Source organism: Bos indicus, chromosome 15 (assembly GCF_029378745.1).
Source record: "Bos indicus isolate NIAB-ARS_2022 breed Sahiwal x Tharparkar chromosome 15, NIAB-ARS_B.indTharparkar_mat_pri_1.0, whole genome shotgun sequence".
NCBI lineage: Eukaryota > Metazoa > Chordata > Mammalia > Artiodactyla > Bovidae > Bos > Bos indicus.
In genome coordinates this window covers 53,212,408-53,232,390 of record NC_091774.1, presented here as the reverse complement: position 1 = coordinate 53,232,390, position 19,983 = coordinate 53,212,408, and the positions used below count along the sequence as shown (strand labels likewise).

The 19,983-nt window shown below is 51.2% G+C and overlaps 1 protein-coding gene across 4 annotated transcripts in view; it reads right to left on the bottom strand.

Annotated features, from left to right (window-relative positions):
* Positions 1-17,365, bottom strand: part of P2RY6 (pyrimidinergic receptor P2Y6) — a 35,540-nt gene extending 18,175 nt beyond the window's left edge. Inside the window, exons 1-2 of one of the 4 annotated variants that reach the window (XM_019975783.2) lie at positions 8,302-12,880; positions 7,534-7,688 (exon numbers count right to left, since the gene is read on the bottom strand). The gene's annotated coding sequence lies outside the window, so the exon portion shown is untranslated. Of the gene's footprint in view, positions 1-7,533; positions 7,689-8,301; positions 12,881-17,233 lie in introns of those variants that run through there. The other 3 variants (XM_070803860.1, XM_070803861.1, XM_019975782.2) reach the window with 3 other exon arrangements.
* Between the last annotated feature and the right edge of the window lie 2,618 nt (positions 17,366-19,983).

The window sequence follows — 19,983 nt, the reverse complement described above, 5'->3', positions numbered from 1 at the left end:
GAGAAATATCAATAACCTCAGAGATGCAGATGACACCACCCTTATGGCGGTGAAAGTGAAGAGGAACTAAAAAGCCTCTTGATGAAAGTGAAAGTGGAGAGTGAAAAAGTTGGCTTAAAGCTCAACATTCAGAAAACGAAGATCATGGCATCCGGTCCCATCACTTCATGGGAAATAGATAGGGAAACAGTGGAAACAGTGTCAGACTTTATTTTTCTGGGCTCCAAAATCACTACAGATGGTGACTGCAGTCATGAAATTAAAAGACGCTTACTCCTTGGAAGGAAAGTTATGACCAACCTAGATAGCATATTCAAAAGCAGAGACATTACTTTGCCAACAAAGGTTCATCTAGTCAAGGCTATGGTTTTTCCTGTGGTCATGTATGGATGTGAGAGTTGGACTGTGAAGAAGGCTGAGCGCCGAAGAATTGATGCTTTTGAGCTGTGGTGTTGGAGAAGACTCTTGAGAGTCCCTTGGACTGCAAGGAGATCCAACCAGTCCATTCTGAAGGAGATCAGCCCTGGGATTTCTTTGGAAGGAATGATGCTAAAGCTGAAACTCCAGTACTTTGGCCACCTCATGCAAAGAGTTGACTCATTGGAAAAGACTCTGATGCTGGGAGGGATTGGGGGCAGGAGGAGAAGGGGACGACAGAGGATGAGATGGCTGGATGGCATCACTGACTCGAGGACGTGAGTCTGAGTGAACTCTGGGAGTTGGTGATGGACAGGGAGGCCTGGTGTGCTGCAGTTCATGGGGTCCCAAAGAGTCGGACACGACTGAGCGACTGATCTGATCTGCCCTTGAACCTGTTCCCAAGTCTGCCACCCCAGTCTCTTCCCAGGGGAAGCAAGGGTGCGGCTTTGGTGGATGAGGACTCAGAGGGGCCCAGAAGGATGACTTGTTACAACTGCCCAGCCCATGTGGGCCCTCCCATTTCTGAGTGGGGAGAGGGGTCTTAGAGCTTCCTGAGTTCTCTCTTCTCTTTCACACCCTTTTGGCAGCTAAGGAAACTGGGGCCCAGAGAAGAGAGGCATTCAGCTCCTGGGATAAACACAGCTCTCTGGACCTTGGAATGAGTGTCAGGTGTGGGAGACAGAACACTGGGCCCTAGTCTCAGCCCTAGGGCTTCCCTGGAAGCTCAGTCGGTAAAGAATCCACCTGCAATGCAGGAGAACAGGGTTCAATCCCTAGGTCAGGAAGATGCCCTGGAGAAGGAAATGGCAATCCACTCCAGTATTCTTGCCTGGAAAATCTCATGGATAGAGGAGCCTGGTGGGCTACAGTCCATGGACTCACAAGAGTCGGACAAGACTGAGCAACTGAATCACCACCAGTCTCAGCCCTGCTGCGAGGGGCTGGACTCATGATTCCTGAGGACACTCAGCTGGGGAGGGGTGGAATTCCTCCTGCAACAGCACCTGGCTATGGCCTGGCCCCAGTGCTCAGCACTGTTTCCAGTGCTGTTCCTAGGGCACACTTCCCTTCCTTAGCAGCCTCTGGGAGGCACGGCTGAGGAGGTCAAAATGGGAAGAAACCATGCGGTCTCTGGTTTGGGTCTGGGCTGGCAGAGGAGCCCAGGCCCCACCCTGCCTAAGGGGACAAATGATCCCATCAGCACACCTGGGTCTCCCTGGGGCGCTTGGCGAGGAGGCCCGGCTCTGGTCCCTAGAGCCTGCAGACCTGACCACGCCCCCTCCGTGTCTGGCCTTGTGCTTGACCGTGACCCTACCCAGGAGAGTGAATGGACTATGGGGGTATATGGGACTGCACCGGAGAGACGGTTACTAACTGGTTACAGTGATCAGTGCCACGTGACGGCTACCCTCCAGTCTCACGAGGAGAGGCTGGTGCGGGGGGCGGTGGGCAAGGCCCCACTCACTGCATTTCCCCGATGGGAAACCCGAGGCCCCACTTCAAATTAATCACCAAGCTCTGCTTGTTCTCCATCTTTATACTTGTCAGGCTGTCCCCTCCTCTCATCCTGCGGTCCCTGCCTCAGGCTAGTCAGCAGCCACTTTCTGCTCCGTGTCTTCCACCTCCCCAGCCAATGCATCCCCTTTCTGCAGCTAGAGAGGTCCTTGCTCAGCAAAAACCTAACCTCAGGGCTCCCCCATCCAAGCAGTGTATAGCTTCCCAGTGCCTGGGGATAAGAACAAACCTAGTCTCTGCTGATCTCTCGGTTCTCAGCACTCACATGCAGCCCATCCACTCACACATAACCCACATGGCACCAACCCATTTTCACTTCCTGAGTCCAGCTGTGCTCTCCTGCGTGTCCCAGTCGGTGCTGTTTGTGCCCCTGGGTCGCTCCACAGGGCAGGTGGCAGGCTCTGGCTGTGAACTCAATGACATGGGAGACCCAGATCCTGCCCTCAGGAGCTCAGCATAGAAAAGGAACATACAAGTACCTGAAGACCCACAATCCAAGGCAGACATCCTGTTCCAGAGCCTGGTGGAAGCCCAGGCAGGGAGGGATGGTTCTGGGGGTAGGGAAGTCTCGATAGAGGAGGCAGCAACAAAACGGCCAAGTGTCCACAGAGGCCAAGGGCATTTCAGACAGAGAAAACAGCAAGGGCAGAGACTGGATGAGGCGCGTGGAAGGACAGTGAACACAGCTAGAGCGGCAGTGTACCAGCAAATGTGGTCAGAAAAGAGGATCAAACTTATAACAATAATGATATGAGCACTGAGCCCGGTGTGCCAGATACACAATCATCATGACCTGTGAGACAATACTGGTATTGTTTTCGATTTATACTTCAAGTGGGAAAACTAAGCCACAGAAAGGTTAGTTGATTCGCCCAAGGTAGCACAGGTAGAAGGAGTGATGGGCTATGAACCCAGGCAGTATGGATCAGAGTCTATAGTCTTAGCTCCTACAGTGCACCAGGGCTGGAGTAGGGAAGCACTCGGGTGACAGGCAAGTCCAGCCTCTCCACTGCTCTGCCCAACCTGCCTGGGACCTGGCTTGCTAAGGTTCACCTTCTCACGAATCACAGGGCCCCATAAATGCTGCCTCCTCCAGGAAGTCTTAAGGAATCAACTAGAAGGATTCCTTCTACTTCCAGAAGCCCCCACGGGAAATTGGAGATGAGGTATGGCTTTTCAAACAGAGCCTCCTAAGCCCAGTTGCCCAGTAGATTCCTGGACCCCCTCTGCATGTCAAGCACCTCTGGCTGTGGGGAGCCGCCTCCTCCATTCCATGGTAATCTTATTCATTCAAAGTGGGCACCTGACCCAGAGCTGGTCAGTCAGAGCATCCATCCAGACCCCTTACCAGTGATTGGTTCGGGGGAACAAATTAGGGTCTACCCCAGGCTTTTGGTGGAATCAACATGAAAGTTTCCCTCCCAGGATTATTAGCCATGAGGGCCATGGAAGCCTGGTGCTTCTGGAAAGGACTTGGATGGGAATGTAGTAATCCAGTAGAAGGTCCAGAGAAGAACTTCCCTGGTGGTCCAGTGGTTAAGACTCTGCACTCTCAATGCAGGGAGCCTGGGTTGCGATCCCACAGGTCACAACTAAGACCTGGTGTAGCCAAAAAAATAAATATTTAAAAAAGAAAAGAAAATCAGGAGCAACGATATAAAAAGAGAGAATACTGATGGCATCATTGTAACTGGTGGATCTAACCATATCTGATCTAGGTCTACTTCTGAATCTGAATTTTTCTTTACATTCACTAAAACAGTTCCTGTTCAAATTGGTAGCATTTGTCGTATGCAATCGAAACATCCCTAACCAACATAATCCCAAAACCACAGACAACAAAGGGAAAAATAAATTGGATTCCATAAGAACTGAAAACTTTTGAGCATTAAAGGACACCATCAACAGAGCAAAAAGCAACCCACAGAATGGGAGAAAATAACTGTAAATCATACATAGGATATGGGATTAGTATCCAGAATATATAAAGAACTCACTCCTACAATTCAACAACTACAAAAAAAAGCAATTCAAAAATTGGTAAAAGACTTGAATAGATACTCTCCAAAGAATATATCCAAATGACTAATAAGCACTCAAAACCTGTGTTTTGAAAAGATGCTCATCAAAACTAATCAGTAGGAAAATGCAAACGCAAACCATATGTAGATACACACCTCACAGTCATCAGGATGGCTATTATAAGACAAAACATGAAATAGCAAGTGTCGGTAAGGATGTGGAGATCCTGGAACCCCTGGACATTGCTGGTGCGAATGTAAAATGGTGCAGTTGTGAAAAACAGTAATGGCAGTTCCTCAAAACAAAGAAAGAAACAAACAAACACAGAACTACTAGAAGATCCAGCAGTTTCACTTCTAGGTGAAAAGAAGGGAAAGCAAAGACTCAAACAGATATTTATACACCAGTGTTCCTAACAGTATTCTTTACAACAGCCTAAAGGTAGAAACAGCCTAAATGTCCACGGATGGAAGAACGGATAAGCCAATGGTGGTGCCTACATGGATGTTTGCTTTCTTGGGTACGTACCTAAGAAGAGAACTGTTGGGTCATACAGTAACTCTATGTCTAACTTTTGAAGAATGGATAAAATTTTCCAAAGTGGCTGCCCCATTTCACATTCCTATCAGCCACATATGAGAGTTTCAGTTTCTCCACGTCCTCACCAACACTTGTTACTGTCTTGTCTTTTCCTTATTTCCATCCAAGTAGGCATAAAGTGGTCTCATACTGTGATCTTGACTTACATTTTCCTAATTACTCCTTTTTGGTTATTGTTTATATTTTACCTTTGCAGTACAGGTATTTCTGATCTAAGGCCTGACATCTTTGGTGGAACAAGTACCCCACAGAGTAGGAGAAGCATGGTTTTCAGGGCCAGACTGTCCTGGTTTTGCATCCTGTCTCAGCTTCTATTAATATTAGCTGTATGACCTTGAGCAAGGGATATAAAACTCTGAGTCTCAGTTTCCCCACGGACTAGATGTGGATGACAGTATTAACCTTTCATGGTTGCTGCTGTTGCTGTAAAGATAAATCTATAACATAGCCATGGTGCGGGCCTGGCACAAGTAGGTCCTCAGTGACTCACTAAGTCTGAGAATGTGACAGCGGAGCTTTCTAGGTTGGTCAGGAGACCTAGGCTAGTGACTGTTCAGTTTTTAATCTATTGTCTGTTTTATTTGAGCTACTTTCTACAGCAGAGGTATTTTAGGCTGCCTCAAACCTCAGCCTCTCTGTGCTTCTCTTTTCCCTCTGTGACATGAGAAATGAGACTGCACACCATAATGTCAATGTTTGTCAATCTGGAGGGTTCATTCTAACACCTTAAAAGTCTTGTCTCTTGCCTCAACCATCAGACTGATGATGGTTTCGCTGCTACTTAAAGGAATATCTCCTCCCTCATAAAGAGCTCTCCAGGGTGAGGAAGGAAGTGAATTAAACCTTCCTATGTGTGTGCTAAGTCGCTTCAGTTGTATCTGACTCTTTGCGACCCTATGGACCATAGCCTGGCAGGCTCCTCTGTCCATGGGATTCTCCAGGCATGAATACTGGAGTGGGTTGCCATGCCCTCTTCCAGGGGGTCTTCCCAACCCAAGGATCGAACCCATGTCTCTTATGTCTCCTGCATTGGCAGGCAAGTTCTTTACCACTAGCACCACCTGGGAAGCCCCAAATATCCCTAAGAACCTACACGTAATGTTATGTGCAGTATTTTCTTTTGTCCACTCCATGAGCTGGCCAGGTAGGTTTTAGTACCCCATTTTACAAATGGGGAAATTGAGATTCCAAGAAGTTAAATGACTTGTCTGAAATCACATGGCCAGCAAATGCTGGTACCTAGATGCAAACCCAACTCTGATTTCAACATCTGATTTTTTTCCTCTGTGCAGAGTGTCCCCCACCCCCACCCTGCCTCCCAACAGAAGGCCCTTCAAGAACTTCTGAATGAATGAATGGCTGATTCTCATCTTCCTGACTTGACAGAGCTATTGTCATCTCTTTGAGCTGAGATCTGCCTCTTAGACAACACAGGTCAGCTCTCTCCTGGGGTCACAGAACAACCTCTACTCTGTTCCAGGACATAAAAATCAGTGCTGCACAGGGAGTCAGGATGCCAGGCTCTGCCCCCACTACAGATTTAACTCATCTAGGCTTCAGTACCCAGCCAATGAGTTCTTTAACCCAAAGACTAGATCTCCTCACCTTTGGGTCCCTGGCATGCAGCACAGGGCTTGGCACATATGCCACTGAGCCAGCCTAGGACATCTCCATAGGCCCACACCTGCATCTTGCCCAGGCCTGCCCTCTCATGGAAGTGGTTAATGACAGGGCTGGACCTGAGGCAGGGGTAACAGGAAGATACCTCCACATGCCCAGCTTAGGGCACTGGCCCTTACCAGATGTGCCAACAGTCAGAGAGGAACAGTCAGAGCGGGGCCAGCAGATCCCTACCTCAGACTGAAAGAGAAACCCACTTCAGATACAAATGGGGAAATGGCTCCAGGACAAGAGGGGTGAGGGTGGGTGTCACTGGGGAGGGCCCGACAGACACAGCTTCCTGAGAGTCTTGACCGGCCTCTGTTGCAATGGCATCTGTTACTAGGCTCCACTAACTCACCCCTCCTCTAGGGAGGACAAGTTAGAATCTCGGGTCCAACATGGGACAAGACACTTTAATTTCTCTGAACCTCAGCCTCCTCAACTTCAGAATGGGGTAACAATAATCTTGGCTGCATTTGCTTTCATGTGAAGCACTTGATACATAGTAGGTGCACGACAAATGATAGCCATTGTTATTACCACTTAACCTTCTCTTTCAGCTCAATATTGACTGAGGGATTTATTCATTTGTTCTTTCATTCACTTATTCATTCAGTCAACCAGTCAGTACACCCCTGCTAGGTAGGCTGCAAGAGTCAAGGATAAAGATTTTGGAGTTATGTACGAGTTGAAACCCTATTGCCACTAGTTGGGATGTGTAATGTTGGGAAAGCCATTTCCCCTCACTGAGACTTCATTTCCTTGCCTGTAAAATGAAATTAGTCAGAGTACCTGGGTAGGCAGTGCTGGGGGTTTTATGAGGAGCCAAAGGGACAGTGATGTGCTAGTGGCTGGCATAGAGACTTGGAGGGAAAAGCAGGTGGCGGGTGGGCTGTGAAGAGGAGCCAGGTGAGCTGCCAGCCCTCCAGACTGGGCAGCTGGGCCTCCAGGGGCAGGATGGGATGAGAATGGGCTGGAGGGGAGAAGAGTCGGTGAGCTCAAAGACAACTGCTGTTTCCGGACCACGGGCGGCTCCCTTCTGGTAAACTAAGAAGCAGTGAGGAAACATGGAAAAAGAGACTGGAAAAAGTTTAGGGGAGAAAAGTGCCAGCCAAACGGGAAGCCTTGGGCAGCACGGAGTTACCCCCCAGCCAGGTCAGGGGACCACACACAGGCACACATGTGCACACACACTCACAAGCTGCACATTCTCACTCATGCAAACACATCCAAGGGCTTGCACAAACACACACACAGATGCACCATCAGAGGCCCAGCACTTTAGAGTCTGCAAGTGGCCTTCTCATTTATCACCTCATCTGATACAGACGGGTAGAGAGACTGTCCCTGGATTGGCTTCGGACCCATTCTAGAGCTGCCAAGAGATGTGCGTCCCTGGTACCTTCCAGAGGCCAGGGCCCTTCCCATGGGCAGTGCTGCTCAGCGTTCCCCGTGTGGTTTCGTCGGAGCTGGATGACAACAGAAATGCCAGAAAAGTTTTAACCCAGCTCCCCCAGATACACTTGTTCACCCTGCTGTGCTCCCCTTTAACAAATCACACCAGGACTCCGGACTCACTTTCCTCACCAGTCACACGGAGGCAAGTGCCTCTTCCGTGGATGCCCATCTGGTCCTAATCCATCCCAGCCTCTTCCCACCACAGACTCCTGCGGGCACAGCCCCCGCCCTGAGGGGCGCTCATCAGCATATAACACTTAGTTTTCCAAAGCTCAGGGGAGAGCACTGTCACCCCCATTCTACAAACTGAGGCCCAGACAGGGAAAGTGACTCTGACCAGGTCCGTGTGACCCCCAGTCCCGCCCACACTGTCCACTCCTCCTCACAGCCCAGTCCCCACGCCATTGCTGTCTCCTCCACCCTCTGCTCTGCACAGACTGTAGCTTTAGCCACAATCAGGCCAAAGAAGGGAGGTGGACCCTCAAGTCCGCTCGCACTCTCACTCCATGAGAGAGTGGGCTCATGACCTGCAATGAGCCAAAGTGGCTTCAGGTGGTCCCTGTGCCAAGCTCTGGGCAGGGGGTGGCACTCAGCACCCTCAGGGCACTGACCCAGAACACTCACCCAGGAGGCAGTGAGCACCACGCAGGTCCGTCAAGAGTTGGGAAAATTCTGACTACTGGAGCAGTCCCTCCTTCCTTCTGGTCAGTTCCTGTGCCCCCAGCTGTCACATATACGGCTCACAGTCGTCCCCGGAGACAGCCAATGAGGAAACCGAGAAATTGAGGAGGGGAAGTAACTTGCCTCGGCCCAGAGCTGGCAAGCAGCAGGGCGGGGACCCAAATCCCAAGAACATTCCAGCTCAAGGCCCTAAAGCCAAAGCTGACCCCGCCACTGCCCAGTCACTTCACGCTCTGAGTGTGATCATCCCTGGAATGGTACCATCAAGTCAACCCCAATGGCTGCTGGGAGGACTGAGTGAGGTGGCATTTAAAGACCAGGGGCTTGGCATTCAGCAGATAACTGTTTTTCTCCTCATCTCCACCCCACCCCTCAGCCCTCTCCTCTGCAGCCTTTCTCAAGTCTGCAGAGAGTCCTGGCCCTGCTCACTGCCACCCCAGGGAATAACTAACCTGGTTTTCTCAGCAGTGCCTGGAAGGTCCATTAAAGGATGTGGAGACCCTGAGACCAATGGCTCTATTGTCTGGTCCTCACCCCACGGGTCCAGATGCCATGGCCTCCCTCAGGGGACTGAGGATGGCTCTTCAGATTAAGGGTGATTTGGTGGGGGGAGTCTGAGCTCAGGCCAACCCCCTTCCCTAGCCTCAATCCAACCTTGAGCTTGGGTTTGATAAGAAGGCAGTCAGGGGGACTCTGCCGCAGGCCGGTGGTGGGTCTGGGCCAGCTCCTCCCCATCCGAAGATTAGTCCTCCTCCTCTTTCTTTTTTACAAGTATTTATTGGGCACCTTCTCTGTGCAGTCATCTTCAATGCATCTAAGAGCACAAAACAAACTCCTTGCCCTCATGGCATCTACATTCTAGCAGGAGAGACAAATTTGTCTTAGTTAATGAGCAAATATGCAGCAGGTCAGGTGGCGATAAGAACTATAGACAAACATAAGGGAGGGTAAGGGACAGAGATCCACAGGGATGGATGGGACTTTCTGGGTCTTCTTCTCACAAGACCAACTTCCACCTAACCTGAAGCAGACCCCAGGCCCTGAGCCCCAACTCTGTGCCAGTCTCAGCCTTGGTGGATCACAACAGAGGCCAGGGGCCCAGGCTGGGGATCCCTGGGCACAGGCCACAGCTCAGGACCCCAAGGGCTGCAACATAGAGCACCCAGAGCCTGCCTTACACTTGCAGCCCTGCAGACGCTTTCCCCAGGATTGCAGGAGAGTATCCAGTGACCAACCTTGATGTTTCATTGTAGAGACAGAGTGTGGGTCCAGAGAGGGGCAGAGATTTGCCTGGAGCACAGAGCAATGCAAAGGTGTCTTTGTTCCCCTCTCCTCTGACGGGTCCACAAGGGTGGACTAAGGGCTGAGCCTCGGCAGGGCACTGACCTGTGAGAGGCTGCCTGTGTCCTCAGCCAGCTCCTCCACTAGGCCCACCTAGGAGCACCAGCCTGCTCCATCCTCCCATCTCTGATAGCCAAATTCTCCTTCTCTAAGCCTCTGGAGGACGAAACAACTTCCCCTAGCCCAATCTCAAGAGACTAGAATTCTGGTCAACTCTACCTTCACGTGCAGATGGTGATTGCAGCCATGAAATTAAAAGACGCTTACTCCTTGGAAGGAAAGTTATGACCAACCTAGATAGCATATTCAAAAGCAGAGACATTACTTTGCCAACAAAGGTCCGTCTAATCAAGCCTATGGTTTTTCCAGTGGTCGTGTATGGATGTGAGAGTTGGACTGTGAAGAAAGCTGAGTGCCGAAGAATTGATGCTTTTGAACTGTGGTGTTGGAGAAGACTCTTGAGAGTCCCTTGGACTGCAAGGAGATCCAACCAGTCCATTCTAAAGGAGATCAGTCCTGGATGTTCTTTGGAAGGAATGATGCTAAAGCTGAAACTCCAATACTTTGGCCACCTCATGCAAAGAGTTGACTCATTGGAAAAGACCCTGATGCTGGGAGGGACTTGGGGCAGGAGGAGAAGGGGATGTCAGAGGATGAGATGGCTGGATGGCATCATGGACTCGATGGATGTGAGTTTGAGTGAAGTCCAGGAGTTGGTGATGGACAGGGAGGCCTGGCATGCTGCGATTCATGGGGTCGCAAAGAGTCAGACATGACTGAGCGACTGAACTGAACTGAGCTACCTTCACGTGAGTCCCATCCAGCCCTGAGGATCTCCACCCATTTCCCTCCCTCATGTCATGACCTGACTTAGAGCTCTTATCATGACCTGACCTGCTACCTGCCTCGGTTCCCTCATCTGCCAAATGGAGAAATGAAGGCACTTAGTCTCAGGACTGTCGTGAAGAGCGAGCAAGACACTGGCCAGAAGGCAGTCTGCAGACTTTTAGGTGCTACTCATATGACAGAGGTTGTTATAGGCTCAACATGCCTGTGTATCTGAAAGCCAGCATCCTCATGCTTGTGGAACCTCGAGGCAACCCCCAGAGCAGGGTCTTGACCCTTGATGGGAAATAAGTGAAAATTCCACAGAACCAGTTCTTCAGAGAAGAGAAAAACATGCCTGCTCCCAACCAGCAGGCTGGCAGCTGACAGGAAAAGCCCTTCCTCTGTCCTTGTGGTGAGAAGATGAGGGGGGAGACGTGGAAAGGGAGAGTTGGGAAGCCTGGGAAAACTGTCCTTATTCTAGGAGGAGAAGGTGTGAGCTGAAGTAACTATGTATCTCAGGCCCCTAGGCTGGGAGAGGATGTTCCTACCTGAATGGCAGGTACACACGTCTGCATGGGGTGGGAGGTCAGCAATGTGTGGGTCTGACCTGGAAGATGCCTATGTATTCACAGGGGTGTATGTGTTTGGAACTGCACCCATGTGTATATGGCACACGTGTGTGTCTGTGGCCCTGAAGTCTACATTCACATGTATGTTTGCCTGTGCTTATATCTCTGCATGTGGTACACACATGCCCACTACTGTAAGTGAAAGTGAAAAAGTGAGAGTACTCGTCACTCAGTTGTGTGTGACTCTTTATGACCTCGTGGACTATAGCCCAACAGGCTCCTCTGTCCATGGAATTCTCCAGGCAAGAATACTGGAGTGGGTTGCCATTCCCTTCTCCAGGGGATCTTCCTGACCCCAGGGATTGAACCTGGGTCTCCTAAATTGCAGGCAGATTCTTTACTGTCTGAGCCACTAGGAAAGGGATGCCCACAAACCCCCAGTGCACAGGCCTTGTTTTCCCAGGCTCGGCAATCTTTGCCACAATCTCAGGCAGGCTGGGATGCCACGGAAGATTTGTGGGGTTCCTGGTCACAGCAGGTTCTCAATTTCCCTGGGAACAAAAGCACTTACATAAGAGGAAAAGGAATACTTAGGGGATTAACTTAGCCTGCTCAGCCCTGGGTGTAGGCTTCTCATGTGAGGGGGTGTGTGCCAAAGGCCAAAACCCTTTTCCTGGGGTCCTCAGACCCTCTGCTGCCTGTGGGCACTGACCCCTGCAGAGCTACCCTCCTGCCTTCAGTCACCAGCAGGAACCCCCGTCCAGGTACAACAGTCAATCACTTTGCAGTTTACAAGGATCCTATCCACAGCCAAGTCCTCACAGAGTGGAATGAAGTGTGGACCTCAAGCAAAAGTACCGGTGTCCTTCAATAGCAGGTCAGGAATGTGCCTGGAGGCCTCACCTCAACCTAACGAATCAGATCCTCAAGGGATGGAGGCAGACATTGACACTTGAAAAGCGCTGATATAGAACATTCCATACAGAGCCAGCCCCTCATCCTGCCAGTTCTCCCAGAATGGCTAAGGCCCATTCAGGTAATCTATACTGGCAACCACAGAACTCACCAGAGTGCTTATACTATCTCACTTAATCCTCACAACCCCACACAGAGTAGGTACCATGACTATCACCATAACAGATATGGGAAAGTGAGGCACACTGAGCGGACAGGTAACTTGCCCAAGGTTCGTATAGCTAGTAGCAGCAAAGCCAGGATTTGAACACTGCTCCATTGTGCACCAACGTTTCCATGTCTGGGTGGGAGTCAGTATGGTGGGAAAGACAATTAAAAAAAAAAAGTGAAAAATCCAAGAATCAGTGGATGTTCTCATGAGAATCTAGCACATACCAGATTTTACTGGTCAATGGCTTTAGAACTTGCATCTCTGTGCATAAGGGGCTAGAAGCAGCTCAGACAAAAGCCACACATGCCGCATGATCCTATTAGAGGCAGAGCAGAAGGGCAGCAGCAGAAACCTAGACTGAGATGGTGAGTGAGCTTGCTGGCAGCCAAAGTAGAAGGTGGGAGGTAGGGAGGCTGCGAGGGTTCCAGAGCTTGGCCAGAGTCACAGGGCTGGAGCCAAGGCGACCACTGGAGAGATACAAGGGAGGCAGGTTCACTGGGGCTTGATAATTGAATGGGGGGATGGGGAATAACGAGAAATGAGGAAGAACTCAAGGATACACCCAAAGCCCTCCTTCCTGTGAGGGTGACTGGAGGGCAGAGCGCACAGGCAAGGACTGGACAGCCTCGCACAGCAGATGCCCGGGGAGCGTGTGCTGCTTGTCCCCCTCCCTCCATTCATGCCGATGCCTGCTCATACCAGGGCCCCTCCCACCCTCACCCCACCTCATTCAGCCTGGAGGCTCAGGATCCTCCTGGCTTCACTCTTCCTCCAATCTCTTGGGGGTTCCTGGTTTATGACCCCAGCCTCCAGAGCCACTGCCTGAGCTCTTTGCTTCAGTCATCAGCTTGGGGGCTAGGGGGTGATCATCGGGAAATAATCAGGGCAAACTCCGTGAATCAGCAGGCCTGCGGCCCAGGGCTCCGGGCAGGCCTGGCAGTGGAAATGCTGCAGGGCAAGGGGTGACGCCCAGGGAATGCCCCCCATCTCTTAAACTCTCCACCAGTACAGGGTTCTGCCAAAGGAAACTGCCCCCACCCTGCCCCTCCACCCCACCCCTCTACCCTGCCCCTCAGTTCTTTAAGTTCTGAGACCAATTTCTTACATGGGGGCTGAGGCTGAGTGGAGAGAAGGGAAGAGGGATCACAGTCATGGTGCCTTCTGCTGTATTTTCACTTCTCTTCATCTGCTCATTCGTTTCTTTATTCTCTCCTCACTCATCTGGGCTTCCCAGGTGGTGCTACTGGTAAAGAACCTGCCTGCCAATGCAGGAGATGTAAGAGAGGTGGGTTTGATCCCTGGGTGGGGAAGATCCCCAGGAGGAGGGCATGGCAACCCACTTTAGTATCCCTGGACGGAGGAGCTTGGCGGGCTACAGTCCATAGGGTCGCAAAGAGTCGGACACGACTGAAGTGATTTAGCATGCACGCTCCCTCATTCGACTAATATTTATAGACTGGTCCAAGGACTGGGTTTCCACGATAGTGCTGGTGTCCCCAGTGATCAGAGAGAGAGATCAGGGAGTTTTAGTCCTGCAAACCAGATTGCCAGAGGAAAGTGACTTTTTTGTCCAAAGTCACACAGCTGAAGTGGGGGCTGGCCATCAGCTCTCCACTTGCAGCCCACGCTGAGTTCAGATTCAGCTGTGCTTTAAAGGTGCTGTTCTTACTAGCACCACAGGAATCTTTTCTATGATCTAAGGTGCTTGGAAAGTCTCTCAAACATAATAATGTTTGCCTTTGGGTTCTCCTCAGCCCAATTTCTTCTTCTTTCCCTTCTTCTTTGTGTCTCCTCCAAGAGCCCAGTGATCCCACAAATCCCTCATCCTGTGGGGAACGAGGACAACTTGGGATCTGAACAGTTTCCTCTCCTGGGACACCCTCCCCTGAACCACGAGCTACTCCAAGCACCTCCCTTGCCCTGATGAGAAGGAACCTCTGGGTTCCCTGTCATTCCTCCTAGGCAGCATGTAGTCATGGACCAAGGACGTTCTGTCAGCCCAGAGAAGCAGTTCCAGCGGTTCTGGCTGGTTGTGCAGGCCCTTTCCTGGGGGCTTCTCAAATAATTCTGCTGAAGTGACCTCTAGTGTATCTTTCCTGGTAGTTTATAAACTTGAAAGTGTCAGACTGCCAGAGCCAAGGTCAGAGTGCTTGAATACTGGAGCTGGAATCAGGAAATGTTAAAGCTGGAGGAAAGAAGTTGAAATTGGGATTACAGGCTTTTTTAGAATGTTTGAGTTGAGATTACAGACTATTAGACTTAGGGCTGTAGAATCATCAATAATTAGAGCTGGAATTACAGATCAAAGGAAATGAGAGACAGAAATGATGCCAGCACGACTCCATTTCACCCCTCGGACAGCCAAGAAGAGAGAGCTGACCCTGTCACCCAGCCCGTGGGGTCTGGGCCAGGCCTTCCACTGCCCCACAGGGCTCTGTTCTCCAGATCTCCCAGAGTGGCATCCAGGGCCTCTGGGGCCGAGGCACTGCCTGTCTGGGGACAGTGGGGACAGTGGTCTGCCGCTCCCCTGTCCTGAGCCTCGCTGCCAGCCCACCACAGCACCCCATCACCACCCTGGATATATTTAGGTGCCCTCGCTAAATAAGTTTCCACAGCTCTGGCCACTGCCTTTGATGTCCCCTCCTCCTCTGAGGCCTCCGGGCATCTTCTCTAAACTGACCTAATGAAATCCCCAGGAACAACGGCTCTTGCTCAGCCAAGGCAAACATTTCTCCACCAGAACGAAGCCCAGCCTGAGGGAGTCTCCTGGGCCACTCAGTCTGGACCTCAGACCCACCTGCTGAAACTCTGACATTGCAGCCTCCCTCTAGCTCCCAGGGCCTGCTCTGGCCTGAGGACCACACATCCTTGATCCCGCTCTTCTTAACTTTCTTCATTCCAAGCAGAGAGCACTCCTGCCCCTGCCATCGACAGCCCACACACACACACACACACACACACACTCGCGAGCACAGGCCAGCATTCTTCTGTTTCCTCTGGTGTTTGTCGGGAGAGAGGCCTCCATCCCAGCCCCACGCTGCCCTGGCACCTCTCCTCTTGGCCTCTCTCCCACGCTCCATCCCAGGCCTTGCCAGAGACTCAACATCTTTCCCTTTCAGACTGAATCTTCCCAGGAGCCAGAGAGTCACTGAGAGTTCAATAGTGATCGAGGCTGGAGACAGGAACGGATCCCTCAGGCATTCTTAAATGGGAGACCCTCAGACTCCCACCTGCCCAGCTCCTGGGCAATCATTGGCTCTGTGGAATCGGAGACGTCTTAGGGCAGGAACGGAACCACTGTGGGGGGGCTCCATCACTACCATTATAGTTTTATAACCTGTTAAGGGTTTTTATGTGCCAAGCACTTTACATCCAGGAACTCATTCAGTCCTCACAATAACCCTACAAGGCAAACACAATTAATGCCTCCATTTTACAAAGGAAGAAACTGAGGCACAGAAAAGTTTTGCCCGAAGTCCTACATGTAGAGAGTGCCAGAGGTAGGATTTAAACCAGGCCTTGACAACACGACTGCCTTGACAGTCCCAGGTGGTGGCGTGCTATAGGAACCCCCTTCCCCACGGTCCCCTGGGGTCCTGAAGCCTCTTTCTGCCCAGCCAGTGCAAAAAAGATGAGAACATTACTGATGGTCAAGAGTTCCTCCTGAGAAGCCCAGTTTCCCTGCCCCTGCACTAGAGATGACCAAGACAGACCCCACCACAGTTTCCCCATGCAAGACACACCCCCACTCCACTGTGACCCCTTTCTTCACACACAGCACACATGGCCACACACAGCTCCAGCATCCCACCACACAACTCTGCTGCACACATGCACACACACCACGTACCAGCCACACTGCCACACTCCCCCAGGAGGTCTAAGCCCTGCCATCTCAGTTTGGAGGACAGGTAGGGGGTTCCTCCTACTTTGCAGGTGCCAGAGGGCTCCCAGCAGGATAAACCCAGCTTATCACCAAGCCCTGTGTCAACTCACTGGATAGGAACTTACCAGACGATATTTTTGTGCACTCTACAAAAACATTACATAGAGGGTTGCAAAATCTACATGAGTTTTGAAGATTAAACAATGAGACTTCAAAGAAGCTTCTTGTGTGTGTGTGTGTGTGTGTGTATGGCTTTGCTTACCCATGCACGCCTGTGGGAGAGTGACCATGGGACTAGCTGCACTTCCTCCAACCAGATCCAGAGTGAGCTTTCACTCTCCCAAGCCCTTCGGGGTGCTGGGTAAGAAAAGCCAGAACCACCCTAGGGTCATGGGAAATGATTTGTCAGTAGTAAGAGCTGCGTGAATGCTTCTCATCTTCCATTATTTGGCTCAGCATGCTTCACAGAGCCATGGATGTGCCACACATAGAGAGCACACATTTCACAACAGGCACAACAAGCATGCATCACCATCATGTGATGGTTCCCACCACACAGTGGGCACACACCCTGGGCACACACGTGGAACCCCCAGGTTACCCTGCCACAGTCACTCACAGCTATAGATAGTACCACACAAACTTTTTGCATGCAGAAAGTGAAAGAGTTAGTCGCTTCAGTCTGGTGGGACTCTCTTCGACCCCTTGGACTGTAGCCCACCAGGCTCCTCTGTCCAGGGAATTCTCCAGGCAAGAACACTGGAGTGGGTTGCTGTTCCCTTTTCCAGAGGATCTTCCCGACCCAGGGATCAAACTCCGGTCCGCTGCATTGCAGGCAGACTCTACCGTCTGAGACACCAGGGAAGCCACAATTCACTGCTCACACACACACACCAAGCACACACCATCGCTAACTGCATACACCCAGTACACACACGTTGCTCACATTAATTTCTTAAACACTGCCCACAATAACCCCCAGCCCCCCTACCCCGACACTCTCCATCCCACGCCCACACTCACCACACCCACTTCCTGGGGCGCCAACGCGTGGGCAGACCTGCCCTGTACCCGTGTGCCCCGGCACCGATTGCCCCTCGGTCCCCTGCCCCGCACGGGCCTCACCTGGACCGCGCAGCACCAGTGCCGCGGGACCGGGGACGTCGCTCTCTTCTGCTATCGGCTATCTAGGCAACCCCCTGAATCCAAGCGCAGCGCGGGCGGCGGCAGCAGCTCAGACCACCCGGGCCTCCCGGCTCCTCGCGCCGCAAGAGCAAGGGGGCGGGGAAGGGGTGTAGCCATACAGCCCTGCGCCGGCGCTGGAATCCGCCCAGCTGGGCTGGCCTGGGTTGCCTGCTGCTGGGGGCTCCGAGGGAGGTATAGATTTGGAAGAGCCACGGGTGTCAGGGTCTGCTGCTCTGGACTGGGACCCAGGACCCCTGGACTCCATTCCAGATTCCCTCACCTCTCCTACCTTCCCTTGGCATCGGTTTCCCCCTTTGTATTGGGGTCAGGGGCTTAAGTGGTGATTCCGACTTTCCAGCTCTGACACTCTACAGTTCTGGGATAGGGAAAAGGGAGGAGGGATAAACATAAATGCTATTTCTTGAGCATCTACTATGTGCCAGGCATCCTTCTAGGTCTTTTGATACATTACCTCGTTTAATCCTCACAAGTATTATTATCTTTATTTTACAGTTGGTGAAACTCAAGCACAGAGAGGTGAAGTGACTTGCCCAAAGTCACACAGCTAATAAGTGGCAGATCTGAGATTTGAACTCAGTCGGACTCCAAAGCCCAAGTACCCCAAGTGGATTGGGGGCAGTTTCCATACCATACACTGTTCCCAGATCCTCATAATAATTGCAGGAGCTTGGTGTTACAAATCCATTTTAAAGATTAAGAAACTGATGTTCAGAGAGATTATTTCACTCCAGGTCAGCCAGCTAGTGGACCTCCGACTAAAGACGGGGATGGGAGTGATACTGGGCTAGTATGAGGAGAGTGCCTGGCTCATCACCGGTGCTCGTCAGTGTCTTTATTCCTCCTGTCACTCCTCCTCCCTCTCTTTTATCTCCTAAGCTCTCTTTTTTCAACATTAAAATTTTTTATTTATATTATTTGTTTATTTTTGGCTGTGCTGGATTTTCATCGCTGTGCGGGCTTTTCTCTCGTTTCGGTGCTTGGGTGTCTTCTCATTGCAGTGGCTTCTCTTGTGGAGTATGGGCTCTAGGGCATGCAGGCTTCAGTAGTTGCGACAAGTAGGCTCAGTAGTTGGCAGTCCCCAGGTTCTAAAGTACAGGATCAATAGTTGTGGTGCACTGGCTTAGTTGCTTCTTGGCATATGGGATCATCCCAGATAAGGGGTCACACTTGAGTCTCCTGCATTGGCAGGTGGACTCTCCACCACTGAGCCACCAGGGGAGCCCTCCTCAGCTCTCTTATGGACAGTGGCTTCTAATTCTCTCATCTTGGAAACCTCCCCTGACCTGTAGCCCTCAGACTAGCCAGCCCCTCCTCTTGGCTACCATTGCAGCTTTTAGTCACCAGTTATTGAGTTCCTATGTGACAGATTCTGTGCTAGGACTGTGGATCTAAGTCAGTAGGAGACTGCAGATAGTGCTGGCTTCATGGAGTTTATAATCTAGTGGGGGCCCTAGTTGTTAAATAGTCACAGAAATTAATATGTAATTACATATTGTGGTAAGTGCTTAGAAGGAAAAGTGAAGGGTAGAGGAGATATTATAATGGGAGTGGGAGGGGGAAGGCATCTAGTTTAAATTGTAAGATTTGGGGGAATTCCCTGGTGGTCCAGTGGTTAGGATTCTGTACTTCCACTGCAGGGGGCATGTGTTCAATCCCTGGTCGGGGAACTAAGATCTCACATGCCCCTAGGCTCAACCAATAAGTAAATTGTAAGTTTTGGGAAGATTTCCCAGAGGCCAGAGTGAGGAGTTGGCCTTGGTCTCAGTCAGGTGAAGGTTGGGGGAAGAGAGTCCCAGCCAGGGAAAACTTGAAGAGGGTGAGACAGGAAAGGGTTTGGCGTGTTCCAGGACATGAAGCTCAGCCAGAGTGGGTGGTGCCCCACGAGCCAGGAGGCTTGGTGGGAGATGGGGCTGAAGGAGCAACAGCAGCAGCCAGCCCAGCCAGCCCAAAATCAGGACTTTGGCCTTTGAAGAACCGTGGGAGTCATCAAAGCATTTAGAGCAGTAGAGTGACATAATCAGATATCTTTTTTTTATTGGGGTATAGTTGATGTGTAACATTTTATGAGTGTTGGGTATGCAGCATAATGATTCAGTATTTGTATATCCAATATCATTTTAGCCAGTGTCTCCAGCTGCTAGATGGAGATTAAGGAATGGGTAGGAGGGGCAAGGTGGCAGCAGGTCTCCATGTAGGAGTCTGTTTTCAGTTCAGTTCAGTTCAGTCGCTCAGTCGTGTCCGACTCTTTACAACCCCATGAATCGCAGCACGCCAGGCCTCCCTGTCCATCACCAACTCTCAGAGTTCACGCAAACTCACGTCCATCAAGTCGGTGATGCCATCCAGCCATCTCATCCTCTGTCGTCCCCTTTTCCTCCTGCCCGCAATCCCTCTCAGCAGCAGGAGTCTGTTTTAGCATCTGAGAAAAGATGATGGCAGCTGGCCCAGGAAGGATGTGGAGGCTGGAGTTCCAAAGACAGAGCAGGGGTATTTGGTGTCATGCACTGCGGTCATACTGTAGTCCCCCGACCCAAGGGGCCTTGAGGTGCGGCCACAGCAGTGGAGCTGGGTAGTGGTAGTGGCGGTTGCTGTCAGTCCTTTGTGGGGAGAAAGTGTTTACCTGTGATTCAAGGGACTTGGGTCCCTAGAAACTCTCACTTAGGGAAGCT